The sequence below is a fragment of the Emydura macquarii genome, unplaced genomic scaffold (assembly GCF_026122565.2).
Source record: "Emydura macquarii macquarii isolate MOO-44397 ecotype Brisbane River unplaced genomic scaffold, CSIRO-AGI_Emac_v2 contig_3128, whole genome shotgun sequence".
Taxonomy (NCBI): Eukaryota; Metazoa; Chordata; order Testudines; family Chelidae; genus Emydura; species Emydura macquarii.
The window spans coordinates 1254976-1269608 of record NW_027133265.1 but is presented as its reverse complement, the minus strand read 5'-3'; the positions used below and the strand labels follow the sequence as shown (position 1 = coordinate 1269608).

The window sequence follows — 14633 nt, the reverse complement described above, 5'->3', positions numbered from 1 at the left end:
CAGCCATCACCTTGGCTTGAAGAATTGGAGAAATAGAGGCCCTAATGGCACACCAAACTTCACAATTTTTGGGGGGGATAAATTCACAGTGAGCCCACATCCAAACTTCCTCCCAAAAGTATCCTCTGACATCTATATTAACCAGCTTATCACCTCCCAACCTTCTTCCCACAGCCACACCATGACAACAGAGAAGCAATATTACATACACTTGATGTCAGGAGACCTTTGGCATTCTATTTGGACAGAACAAAAAACTTCAGAAAATCTCCTAAATTATTCCTTCCAATTGCAGAGAGGTCTAAAGGATCCTCAGTCTCAAAACAAAGACTCTCTAGATGGATATCAAACTGCATTACCTACTGCTATCATACCTGCAATTTTCAATCTCCATCTGGAGTTTGAACTCATACCATGAGTTCTGTTTTCACTTCTGTAGTTTTAATCAAAAACGTTCCCATCACAGAAATATGCAGAGCAGCAACTTGAGCATTTGGTCATACTTATGTGGAACATTATGCAATCAACGTGAGTGAGCATCCAATGCCATGTTTCGCTCCATTGTATTATCATCAGTACTAGACTTGACTCCGTAGCCCCATCCCTCCATCAGGGGTACTTCTGTAGAGTCACCTACAGTGGAGCACCTATAGGGACACTACTCAAAGAAGAAGGGTTTATTCACCTTGTGCAGTAACTGTGGTTCTTCGAGTTTTGTGCCCCTGTGGGTGCTCCATGACCCGCCCTGCTACTTCAGAGTTCTTAATGAGGAGCCCTGCAGTAGAGAAGAAACTGGGGATGGTTTGCCCACATAGCGCTAGATAGTCTCAAAGCAAGACACGAGAGAGGAAGAGGGTATGTGTTGGCCGAACAGATATTGCTTCCTAAAATTTTCAATCTGAGTTGCAGGGATGTGGATATACCTACAGTGGAGCACCCATAGAGAGAGACATCTCAAAGAGCCACAGTTACTGTACAAAGTGAGTAACCTCCTCTTCTGGTCTAGATATTACTTAGTTCTGCCATGAGTGCAGGGGACTGGACTAGATGACCTCTCGAGGTCCCTTCATGCCCTATGATTCTCAATTTACCATTATACAATTATCCTGATTTGCATATAGATTATAGGGTTTTTTAAACTTTGATTATTGCCATTTATTCTGACATTTGCTCCCCATGTCTCTTCCAGGATTATGCTAATATTAATATTGGCTTGAAAAAAAAAGAGGGAACTCACTTCTCCCTCTTTCTGGAAAGATTTATTGATCAGGGCTCTGTATTGAGAGAGAGCTGAAACAAACACACACACTGATACAGTTTCTGGAATAGCTTTGATTCACAATAAACAGACTTATGGTGCTGGAGAGGTCAGTCATAGGCCTGGGCTGGGGATGAATCCTATTGAGCATAAGGATCTCAGAAGAATGTTAACAGCATATGAAGATGGGCATAAGGAAAAACAAGTGACGTCACAGAAAAAGCTAAGATTTCACTAAGAATTTTGGGATTGCTCATCACATGCACAGATGTGCTTCAGTAAACCTCAGTTCATACGAGCCCTGTCCAGTAATACCAGTTCCCTTCTTATTTCACTCTAGACAATTTGCCAACAGAAATTATATTTTCTTCGCTCTCAGCTGGTGAATGTAGTGAATTATGGTGTCTGTTTTTTTTTTTAAAGAGATCAACTAGTGAACTAGGCAGGCTCATCTTATTGCCTCTACATGTGTCAGGGCCCAGGATGAGAGATGTTGGATGATCTGTCACAAAACTGGGCAAGGCCTCTGCTATATGCCTTCTTACCTTTTCCACTGCCTCCCAGGACCAGGAAGGAGGGAATTGCACTGATACTGGTGGTCTTTCTGGCTGAATTAAGCTATAGTTCTCAGGCCTGATTAACCTAGTATTGGACCTTTCAATGTCTCTGCCTCATAGATTTCTACTATTGCGCCAAAAAAAAAAAAAAAACCCAAAACACCCAGGACCAGACAGGTTCAAAATGAATAATAGGATGAAAAGATTATCATCCTTGTAGAAACTAGTAAGAAGAAAACACACAGAACTTATCCTGTTGGCTAAAATGAGATCCGTGGTTTAACTGCCACAATAAACAATTGAAACATAGCCTTGAATTTCTCTAGGAGGGCTTTATTGCGTGACTGAGCAAAAGAGCCCAAGTGAAGTTGCTGTACTATGATGTTCTCAGAATGTTCAAGAAACAGTTTGTACAAATCCTGATGTTAAGTGCTTCTTTAGAACAGCTACCCTGATTCCAGCCCCACAAGGTTATGAAACAAAATGCTTGAACCTCATTTTGGCACTACCCCAATGGCAGCTGTTGTCATATTTCATATCCAGTAAGCAAATTTCCTGATAACTGCTAACTATACCACTATCTCCAAACTGATGTGTTTAGGTTGGTAGTTTTCTTGGATGAGACCCAGTACTGTACTTTGAATTAAGACAAGTATTCCTCACAACTATCATAGCATTTATTCCCAAAGTAAATTCAAGAAATATTCTTCCTTCTCTCAAGCACCAAAATCCAATCTGTAGGAGCATAAACAATCTCGGCAGAGAAGTCAAGTCTCTTGTAATGAGACTTGCTAGGTGTGGGCATCAGTAACTACATTCACTGAATTCTATTGGTCATTCAGTCTTAGCCAGTGCTATTTTTTGACAAAAGTCTTCTCCACGGCTCAGTGCCGAGGAAGAAACAGAGGATATATAGTTTACCTAATTTTGGATGTCCATATTTGAAAGATGATACTGTGTCTCATCTGGGACATATGTTGCTGTGAAAATTCCATTATAACAAGATCTGTGGACCTTAGCACAATGAAGAATAGGAAAATGTATCTGTTTGCCTGAAAATTTCCATCACACTTTGGAGACATACAGATCATCCAGAACAGAAATGGAAACTGATATCCATAGGTTCGTTTCATTAGATGAAATTATCCCCATTATTATCCCACAATTATCTGCTATAGGACAAACTGTGCTTTTTGTTGAAAGTAATAGTTAACAGTCTTGTAATTTAAAAAATAGAATGAAATTTTCCAGCCTATGGAAGTTTTCAGCTGGAGGAATTTCAGTGGGCGATGCATTCCTTAGTAGCCAGTGACCTGACTGACTGACTGGTCTGGTTCTGTCTCATGCTATCAGTAGGCTGAAGTACCCACTGTAACGGATAGGTAGTCCTTATTGCTTGAAAGAAAATTTTCAGGTAAGCACAGATACATTTTTCTTAACTCACATTCTATCTTCGAGTGATTGCTCATATCCATTCCAGTATAGGTGTGTGCGCGCCCCGTGCACAAATCCCGGGAACTTTTTTCCCTTAGCTAGCCCTGTAGGGTCAGCTCCGGCGCCCCCTGGAGTACTGCGCTCATGCTGCAGTATATAGGGTGCTGCTGACCCTGCAGCCCCTCAGTTCCTTCTTTCCACCAGTGATGGTCAACGGAACGTCTGCCTCTTGCATTCAAACGCAAGTAGCATCCCTTACAGTTAGCCCTTATTGTTAGAGTTTGTTGTTTTGAATAGAATAGTTAGTAGTTAGTTGAGAGTAGTTAGTGCCCTTAGGGGCTAGAGTGGAGCCATGCCTGGCTCCACAGGCTTTAAAGCCTGCACTCAATGCACTAAAGCCTTCCCTGTTAGCGACCCCCATGATCGTTGCCTTCGATGTCTGGGGGAGCTACATAGGAAGGAAAAATGCAAAATCTGTAGGTCCTTTAAGCCAAGGACCCAGAAGGAGAGGGACGCCTGCTTAAAGGCGATCCTCATGGAGTCCGCGCTTCGGCCGGACTCCGAACCGTCGCGCTCCCCGGCGGCACTGAGTGTTTCCTCGGTGCGGAGCGCTCCGCCGGCACCGACATCATCGGCACCGAGCGCATCGGCACCGAGTGCTCCGGCACCGACAAAGAAGAAGCAGCGTGTGGCCGCTCACATGGACTCCCCCCTGCTACCGGGAAAGCAGGGGGTCCGACAGGAGATGCCCCAGCCACGTACTGTGGAGAGGACACTGGCACCGGCATGTCCTCGCAGAGAGCCTCCCCCGACTCCTGGGGGTGGGGGAGCGCCTCTGCACACCGTCGACACCGGAGGCTTTCGCTGCGGCTCGCGCCCTTATGGGTCTGACTACGCCTCCATCCCCCCCTCGGCTGAGGGTTCCAGGACCGGTGTCTCGGGGCAAACCTGCGTTGGGTTACCCCGGTGGGTGGAGGAGACAGGAGTCGAGGTCTCCCCCCAGACGGCCAGGGAGGGTTGAGAGTGTGGGCTCCCCTCCCAGCTCCGACTCACAGTCGTCGAGCTCCCCTGCACCGCGGCACCGAGGGCGGTCCAGGGAAAAATGCTCGAGGCGAAGGAGATACAGTTCCGCCTCGAGTGTGGACCTGAGCATGAGCTTTGGCACTCCGGTGCGGAGCCCGGCCACTCATCGTTCCCCCACTCCGACGCAGACCAGTCTGCCTTCCACAGCACCGGGACCCATGACGGCACCAAGAGCCTTGGCACCGCCGGCACCGCTTCCACCGCCGTTGACACTAACTGTTACGGCACCGACAGTCTCGGCACCGAGCGCCACGGCACCGACAGTCTCGGCACCGAGCGCCACGGCATCGACGTCGCGTTCCAGATCGATGTCACGATGTCGCCGTCGGCACCGTTCCCGATCACGATCAGGAAAATATCTTCGCAAGTCATCCAGGGGGAGGGGCCGTGATAGCTACAGCTCTTCCAGCAGCCCTTCCCCTCACAGACACCGCAGACGTCGGCACCGAAGATCCTCCTCATCTAGGAGCCGCTCCCCTTCCAGAGCTCACAAGCAGAGGCGGAGTGGCTCGAGCTCAAAAAGGGGAAGGATGGAGCTAAGCCAGCAGGCTCCTGCACCAGCACCTGCGTGGCCCCAGGGCCCCTGGCAATGGCCATATTGGAGGCCGTGGGGTACCCAGATGGGGCCAGGGGCCAGGGACCAGCTCTGTACATATCTTGGTGGCCCTGCCAATGGCCCCCACAGCAGACCCACAGGAGGGTCACCCCTCTGAGGAGGGGTCTGACCCAGATGAAGGGCCTTCCACAGGACCCATTCCACAATCCTCCTCCTCTTCTCCAGACGAGGCGGTGGCCAGAGACACTAGAGCCCCCCTCTTTGATTTTAAAGGCCACCAGGACCTTCTGAGGAGGGTGGCGAACAATCTTGGTCTGGAGATTAAGGAGATGTCTGAGGAGGAGGATCCCCTATTTGGTGTCTCAGACACAGTAGGCCCATCACGTCTGGCACTGCCTGTCCATGAGAGGGTAATGAAAATTGCAAAGACCCTCTGGCAAACTCCATCCTCAGTAGCTCCCACCTCGAAAGGAGCTGAAAGGAAGTACTATGTTCCAAAGGAGGGGTTTGAATTCTTATACACTCATCCCACCCCAGGTTCGCTTATAGTAGATGCAGTGAACCAGCGGGACCGTCAGGGTGGTCAGGGGAACACCCCTAAAGACAAGGACAGCAAAAAGCTGGACCTTTTTGGGCGCAAGATGTATTCCACTGCGGCCCTACAACTGAGGGTAGCCAATCACCAGTCCCTCATGGGAAAGTACGATTTAAACTTATGGTCCTCATTACAGAGGTTCTCCGCGGGGCTGCCCCCCGACCAGACCACAGACTTCGCCACGGTATTACAGGAGGGAGTGGCGGTAGCTAGGGCGGCTCTGCAGTCCGCCAGTGATGCAGCGGATACAGCCAGCAGGGCGATCGCTTCGGCCGTCGCCATGCGCTGCTGCTCCTGGCTCCAAGCCTCAGGGTTGTCCCAGGAGGTCCAGCAATCCATTCAGGACCTTCCTTTTGACTATTCCAGCCTCTTTTCAGAGAGGACCAACGAAAAGCTTCATGCTTTGAAGGACTCTTGGGCCACCCTGAGATCCCTTGGCCTTTACACACCTCAGGCCTCGAGGCGCCAGAACCGGCCCCAGGCACAGAGGCAGCAGCAACCTCCGCTGAGGCTGCCCCCTAGACCTACTCAGCCCGGGAGGGGTAGGGAGAGGTACCGGGCGCCTAACCGCCGCGACTGACAGGGACCCCATCAGGGGTCACAGCAAGGCCCTAACAAGGGTGGTGTACCCCATAAGAAGTTTTGACGGGGTACACGAGGGCGGCATTTATTCTCCCCCCCTGGATCAGCCCAAACCCTTTCTATACAGACTCCGGCCATACATAGCTGAGTGGGAAGCTATTACCACCGACCAATGGGTCCTCGGCATAGTTCGCAGGGGCTATGCACTGCAACTTATGGCTTCCCCCCCCCATTTTCCCCCAACCCAGTCCCTCTTCAGGGACCCATCTCACGAGCAACTCCTCATATAAGAGATCAATTCCCTCCTCATGCTGGGTGCAATAGAGGAGGTCCCTACACAGGAACAGGGAAGGGGATTCTATTCACGGTATTTTCTAATCCCCAAGGCCAAGGGAGGCCTAAGACCTATCCTGGACCTACGCCGCCTAAACAAGTTTCAGGCGAAACAGGTTCCATATGGTTTTCCTAGCTTCCATTATTCCCACCCTAGATCCAGGGAACTGGTATGCCGCCCTCGACTTGAAGGATGTGTACTTCCATATAACCATCCTTCAAGACCACAGAAAATTTTTAAGGTTCATGGTAGCTGGATTCCACTACCAATTTTCTGCCCTGCCATTTGGCCTCTCATCCGCACCGAGAGTGTTCACGAAATGCATGGCAGTGGTAGCGGCTGCAAAGGGGTCCAGATCTTCCCCTACCTGGATGATTGGCTGATCCGGGGCAAGTCCAGGGCCCATGTCAAGGACAGCCTAGCCTTACCTGCGCCACATGCACCAGACTGGAGTTGCTCATCAACGAGCAGAAGTCTATTCTCACCCCGGTGCAGCGCATAGAGTTTATAGGGGCCATATTAGATGCACGAGAGGCCAGAGCCTTCCTTCCTCAGACCCGGTTCGAGACTGACCGCCATAATCAACGATCTCTACAGGTCCCCCACGATGACAGCCAGGCATTGCCTTCAGCTGTTGGGACATATGGCGGCATGTACTTATGTGGTGAGGCTGGCTCGCCTCAAGTTAAGACCTCTCCAGGGGTGGCTGGCCTCAGTGTATGTACCGGCCAGACACAGACTAAACAAAGTGGTAACGGTTCCCGCCCAGGTATTGTCCTCCCTAGAATGGTGGAAGGACCCAAGGGAGGTGCTGAGGGGTGTTCCGTTCAGGGACCTGGATCCCTCAGTGACGTTAATAATGGACGCCTCGGACAACAGGTGGGGAGCGCACATCAGCAGAAACCTGAGCACCCAAGGGCTATGGTCAATACACGAGAAAGCCCTCCACATAAATGTCAGGGAGCTCAGAGCAGTCCACTTGGCCTGCAAGGTGTTCATCAACTTCCTGAGAGGCAGGACAGTTCAAGTCCTCACGGACAACACGGCGGCCATGTTTTATGTCAACAGACAAGGGGGAGCACGCTCATCAGCCCTTTGCCAAGAAGCCATTCGACTTTGGGATTTTGCCGCAAGGCATGGTTTTCACATTTCTGCCTCTCACCTCCCGGGGGTCAGGAACGACGAGGCAGATCGCCTCAGCAGGTCGTTCTTACCCCGACACGACTGGTTACTGCACCCGGAGGTAGTGGCTTTCATCTTCCGGAAGTGGAGGGTTCCCCAACTGGACTTGTTCGCGTCGTCCTGGAACAGGAAGTGCCCGAGGTTCTGCTCGCTCCGAGGTCGCGAGCCGGGCTCCCTTTCTGACGCGTTCCCTCTAGACTGGAAGGGACCCCTCCTGTATGCGTTTCCCCCTATCCCGCTCCTACCCAAGGTCCTCTTGAAAATCAAGAGGGACAGAGCGGATATGATACTGATTGCGCCAGCGTGGCCACGACAGCATTGGTACAGTATGCTGCTCGACCTGTCTATCAACACGCCGCTCCCACTTCCGAGGCGCTTCGACCTGCTCTCACAAGACCAGGGTCGCCTGCTGCACCCGGACTTGGACTCCCTCCACCTGACGGCATGGAGACTCTGTGGCTGACGGCGGGAGAGAGAGCCTGCTCGGCGCAGGTCCAACATATCCTGCTGGGCAGCAGGAAACCTTCCACACAGGTCGTGTACCGGGCCAAGTGGAAGCATTTCACTTGTTGGGCGGAATCCCGGGGTGTCCCACCATCCACCTCGCCCATACAGGTGATATTGGAGTATCTACTCCACCTAAAGCTCCAGGGCCTGGCACTGGCGTCCCTGAAAGTGCACCTGGCAGCTATCTCCGCCTTCCACAGGCCGATGGAAGGGCATTCACTATTCTCCCACCCCATGTCAGTCAGGTTCCTCAAAGGGGTGGAGAGGCTGTATCCCCAGGTCCGTGACCCGGTACCTCCCTGGGATTTAAACTTGGTCCTCACCATGTTAACAGGACCCCCCTTCGAGCCTATGGCTACATGCCCGCTGCTCATCCTGTCTTGGAAGGTAGCCTTCCTGGTGGCCATTACATCAGCTAGGAGGGTCTCTGAACTTAGAGCTTTAACATCAGAGCCCCCCTACACGGTCTTCTATAAAGATAAAGTCCAACTGAGGCCCCACCCAGCCTTTTTACCTAAGGTGGTGTCTCAGTTCCACTATAACCAGAGTATCTTCCTCCCCGTGTTTTTTCCAAAACCACACGGTTCGGAGGAGGAGAGGAGATGGCACCTGCAGGATGTCAGACGAGCCCTGGCCTTCTACATTGAGTGGACGCAACTGTTCGTGGCGGTAGCAGACCAGATGGAGGGTTCACCTGTCTCCACCCAGCGCATCTCCACCTGGATCACCGCCTGCATCAAGACCTGCTATGAGCAGGCGAAGGTGCCGCTTCCAGGAGCTGTGACAGCGCACTCAACCAGAGCCCAGGCCTCATCGGCGGCCTTCCTGGGAGGAGTGCCCCTGCAGGACATCTGCAGAGCCTCGACTTGGTCGTCGGTCCACACCTTCACGTCCCACTACGCCATCGTAGAGCAGGCGAGAGAGGATGCAGGATTCGGCAGAGCAGTACTGGCGAGAGTAGCTCGGCGCTGACTCCTACCCACCTCCAAGGTATGGCTATTTAATCACCTATGCTGGAATGGATATGAGCAATCACTCGAAGATAGAAAACAGGGTTATTAACCAATAACTGTTGTTCTTCGAGATGTGTTGCTCATATCCATTCCAAACCCACCCTCTGTCCCCACTGTCGGAGTCGGCAGAAAGAAGGGACTGAGGGGCTGCAGGGTCAGCAGCGCCCTATATACCGCGGCATGAGCGCGGTACTCCAGGGGGCGCCGGAGCTGACCCTACAGGGCTAGCTAAGGGAAAAAAGTTCCGGGGATCTGTGCACGGGGCGCGCACACACCTATACTGGAATGGATATGAGCAACACATCTCGAAGAACAACAGTTACTGGTAAGTAACCCTGTTTTTTAGTAAACTTCACCAATCAATCTTTATAATTCTGGGGAAACTTGACTATCAATAAGCAAGGTGGCAGATATAATGTTCTTGGTGTAAGACTCCTGTACTAGAACTAAAAAAAATGGGGGGAGAGAGGGTTTGAATATCTGCAGATTAGTATGTTTGTATATGAATATAATGGATCCACGTCTTTGAAATAAACATTTACACTCTCAAACTAAGGTGGTTTATAGTATAGCTGTGTTGTAGAGAAGTGTACTTTCTCATGGAAATTACTCGAGGGAGATTTTTGTCATGTAAACAGTAAAACATCTATGTCTACTTTAAATAAAATCTACACTAACCGTTTTCATATATAGTTTCTATTTGTTATCAGGTGTTAATATTGTATGTCATCAAAGCAGTTTGGTGGTGGACTTCAAAAAGGGTCCTTTGTGCAATAATAACCAGCATCATTTGAGGAATATTATTTCTTTTTGAAAACTTCCTTTCTACTCGCAATTATATCAGTTAGATGGATGAGAATTTATCTTCCATGGCTTCTCCCCTTCCCCCAAATTAAACTTTAACCAAAAGTGGTGTCAGTTATATAGTAGCTTCATTTAAATGAAGCTGGTGTCTTGGTATTTGTTCCCTATCATCATATTACCTGAGTACCTTGTATACATTGATTTTTATCCTTGCAGTGTTCCTCTGAGGTAAGGAAATAGTATTTCCCTTTCTTTACAGATGAGGGAACTAAGAGAATTGCTGATGATGTCATAGGAAGTCTGTGGCAGAGTTAGAAATTGAACCCAGATCTCGAGTCCTAGTCTAGTGCTTTAACAACAAGATGATCATGTCTTTCCTTGTTTTCTTCTCTGTACTTAGTGACTTGCTGAAAAAGATTTGAATGTGAAAGGTTAGATGTGAAATAGCCAGAAACAAACTATTTTGTAAATCATCCAAGCTATTTATGGGCTTCTTGGAAAAAGTATGACATACAGGCCATTTCTGTTAAAAATTAGTAACGGATTAAGTTTTCTATCCAGCCCTGTTTTATGAGCAGGTTGCAGTCCTAGTACTAAAATACCTAAAGCTCCTTCTACAAGAGGAGTAAGTCTCTTGACTGCTTGTCTCCAGGACATATCAATTCTTAAGTAGACATATTACAAATTTGGAGTTCAGTTCACGTGTTCTCTTGATTCAGAGTCTAGTTATACGCTCATTTGGGAGGACTGTGTGCTTCAGTCTTTTCAGTTGGTAATTACCCTCCTAGATATTGCTGTTTTGCTAAATTCTGATGCTTGTAATTTCATAAAAGTGAAAGATAAGTAATGCCATTAGCTGGTGTTCAGCTTATTAGTTTCTACATAGATCCATTGTTTTCCTGGAGTCTTTAAAACAGACTTCATAGAAGTAGTGAGAAACTGAAGGCTAATAGGTGGCAGGTTATTTATAACTGCATTTTGAAAGATTCAGATCTCTGGTTGAGGAATATGTGCCTTTAATGCTTTCATTCTTTCTAATGGCTGAAAGTGATGGTAGCAAACTTCCCTTAGCATGACTTTGCAGAAGCAATATTGTTGTAGCACTACAGTGTATTAACCTTTAATTTCTTCAGATATGTATCTGTATGGATTGTACTGCAAGTGCACATGCTACTCGTGTGCGAGTGGATTTTTTTTTTTACTAATTGTGCCCGTGAGGATTACACATGCACCCTGCGCCACCTCATGCTTTTATATGAGGGCAGAAAGGGTTCCATGGTTGTGACCCTCCCTCAGTTCCTTCTTGCTGCAAATGGTAGTGAGATAGAGCCTGGCAAGTGTCCATGCCACTAGTTTTTAGCTCAGGCTAAATGTGTTTAATATCTTCAGAACCATTTCTGATCTCCTGTTTTGAGCATTGTGAACTGATCACCAGTCATCTGTCCAGGGATTTTCAAATGATAGATTCAAAACCTTCAGATTTCAAGCCCTGTCTATCCTGTGATAGACAAATACCCATGAAAGATGGGCACAGTATTAGGTGTCTCTTGTGCGTGGGGGAAGCAGTCCAAGATAATGCTTGGAATGCTTTTTCCTCATGTGGACTTGAAAGTAACAAGATGCAAAGCTGAAACTCCACCTTCTGAAGCAATCCCTGGAGGTCTCAGCAGACTCAGAGGAAACAAGCTCCAAAATTCTGTTATTGGACAAGCCAACATCATCTAATGTCCCATTGAGCAGAAAGGTGACACTTAAGGTTACTGTGGAGAAGATGGTGCTGAGAAAAGACCCAGTACTGACATCAACTCTGGCACCAGCATCAACATCAGCACTAAAACTGGTACTGAGCACTAAGGCAGAAGCTCAAGAAGGAGTTCCATGTCCTCCCGTAGGAAGAGAGAGACAGCAAAGCCTCTGGAGAAAAGTCCTCCAAGCTCCCCACAGTGTTGAGGGATGGAGAGAGAAAGGGCAGATTGTAATACAGCAGATTCTCTCTGTACTTCACTGACACCACCAGTGCTCCCTTTAGTATTGTTCATGGCCTCAGAAGATGAGGCTTGGGTAGGACCATCATCAAGACGTTTTTTGGCACTACTTCAGACTCTGGTACTGAAAACACTTTATACATTGGTGCTTCACCCAGAGAAGGTCTACGCCTCACTGTCATGGGGCATTCAGTCTCCCTACTGCAGACCAGAAAACCTTCCCCTTGGAGGTCTGATCAGCACCACCGAGACGCCTATGGGCTCCTGCTAAAAGCCTCGTCTATGCTCTGTCCCATCAATGCTGGCATTGATCCAGCCAGCAATCTGCAAGTCTATCTGTACTCATATATTATGTCACTGTGCCGTGTTGAGAGTACTGAGGCCTGCTTTCACAGGTATACAGGTGTACAACCCACAAGAGGACCACCGTAACAAACAAGTCGTTCTCCCACCATGAGTGGTAACATCCCTGTCATGGTGGTGTGATCCATTGAAGGTTCTGGTGGGCACCATCTTCCTCTACCCGACACGATGCTTACTACAGATACCTCACTCACAGGCTGGGGCACCCATATACAGGGTCACACAGCCCAGGGCCTAGAATCACCTAGAGAAGCACGGATGCATATCAACATCCTGGAACTGCAAGCAGTCCTGCACCCTTTCAAGCACTCCTTCCTCTTGTCCATGCACGTACAACTCCTCTCGGACAACATGACTGCACTAGTTTGTATAAACAAGCAGGGTGGGGACAGGTCTCCATCTCTTTGCCAAGAAGCAATCCTATTATGGAACTGGTGTCTACGTCATAATGTCACACTGCAGGCAACCCACTTACCAGACACGGACAACATCCTGATGGACAAACTGAGCTGATCCTTGCATCACACCCACGAGTGGGAACTCTACGACCCAACTCTTCGTTCCATCTTTGAATAGTGGGGCACTCCCCGATGGGACCTGTTCACCACAACCATCAACCATAAACTTCCCCTCTTCTGCTCTAGGGGACCTCTAAGGTGCAGCTCTCAAAGGGATGCCGTCCTCATCCCCTGGACACCGGGTCTTTGATATGCCTTTCCATCCATCCCGCTACTTTTCCAAGTACTCTGCAAAGTGAGGAGGGATCAAGCAATCCTCATACTTGTCGCCCCCTTCTGGCCCCGCTAATATTGGTTCACGGACCTCCTTCACCTTTCAATCCGCCCCCCAAACTGCCTTCCTCTCCTCTTGAACCTCCTCACCCAGCGGCAGGCTGAATCCAACATCCCAACCTGTATCCCCTCCACCTCATGGCCTAGTATTTGGATGGGGCTCAAGGGTAGATATCGCATGCTTCATGCCGGTATGAGACATACTCACGCATAGCCAATGCCTCATTAATAGGGCCTGCTACCAAGCCAAGTGGCGGTGCTTCACAGCATGGGCGTCCAACAACCATCACATCTTACAACACATATCCATACTGAGTGTCCTGGACTGTCTACTCCACCTTCATCTCTGAGGCCTTGTCCACTCCTCCATATGGGTACACTTGGCGACGATCAGTACCTTTCTTCTGCCAGTTGATGGCTTCTCTGTTTTCAGCCTCTACTCGGTTCCTCTGCAGCCTCCTTATTCCCTTCTGTCAGGAAGCCCACCCTGTCTTGGAATCTCAACCTTGTACTTTCAACCTTCACTAAACTGCCATTCGAACCCCACGCCATGTGTCCACTCACCTACCTGTTGATGAGGGTGATCTTCCTGGTGGCCATCGCTTCTGCTTGGTGAATCAGTGAACTCGAACCGTGATAGCAGACCTGCCTTTCACGGTATTCCACAGGGACAAAATCTCCCTATGACTCCACTCCAAATTCCTCTGCAAGGAGGCCACAACATTCCATCTCAATCAGGTTATCCATCTCTCCACCTTTTACCCTAAACCACACTTCTCCAACAGGGAACGCACGTTGTGCTCTCTGTGTTTGCCAGGCACTGGCCTTTTATCTCCAACCACCAATGCTTTCCACACTTCACCTAGACTTTTTGTCGCAGTAGTGGAATGCTGCAGGGGCAGCACCCTCTCCTCCCAATGCATCTCAAAATAAATCTCCCACTGCATCATGGAGTGCTATTCCCTATCCCAAGTTCCTCCACCCCCCCGCATCACAGCGCACTCTACAAGAGCGCAAGCCACCACATCTGCCACCTTCGCAGATGTCCCATAGCATGAAATTTGCAAGGCAGCAATGTGGGCCTCTAGTCACATGTTCACAGCACATTACACTATAGCTAACTCATCAACCACAGATGCGCCAGTAGGCCATCCAGTCCTACAAATTCTCACATCCTCCGAGCCCTTGTGTTCACCTCTGCGCTGAATACTGCTTGCTGTGCTACCCATGTTTGGAATCCGCATAGGGACCAGCACTCAAAGAAAGGAAGGTTACTTATTGTAACTGATGGTTCTTCAAAATGTGTGGTCTCTATCTGGATTCCAATCCTGCCCCCCATCCCCTCTCTGCGGCTCGAGGCCTGTCAGTAAGAGGAAGCTGAGGAGGCGTCAACCCGCACAGCCTCATATGACCTTGAACGTGCTACGTGGGTGATGCAGGGGCATGCATGCTTGTCGACGGAGACAGCTCTAAACAGTTCCATAGCATGACAGGCACACGCACTCACGTTTGGAATTCAGATAGAGATCATATGTCTCGAAGAACCATCAGTTACAATAAGTAACCTCCCTTTACAGTTCCTATAGCTA

The 14633-nt window shown here is 49.2% G+C and overlaps 1 protein-coding gene across 4 annotated transcripts in view; it reads left to right on the top strand.

Annotated features, from left to right (window-relative positions):
- DCUN1D4 (defective in cullin neddylation 1 domain containing 4) overlaps positions 1-14633 on the top strand; it is a 66108-nt gene that overhangs the window by 37088 nt on the left and 14387 nt on the right. The window lies entirely within an intron of this gene.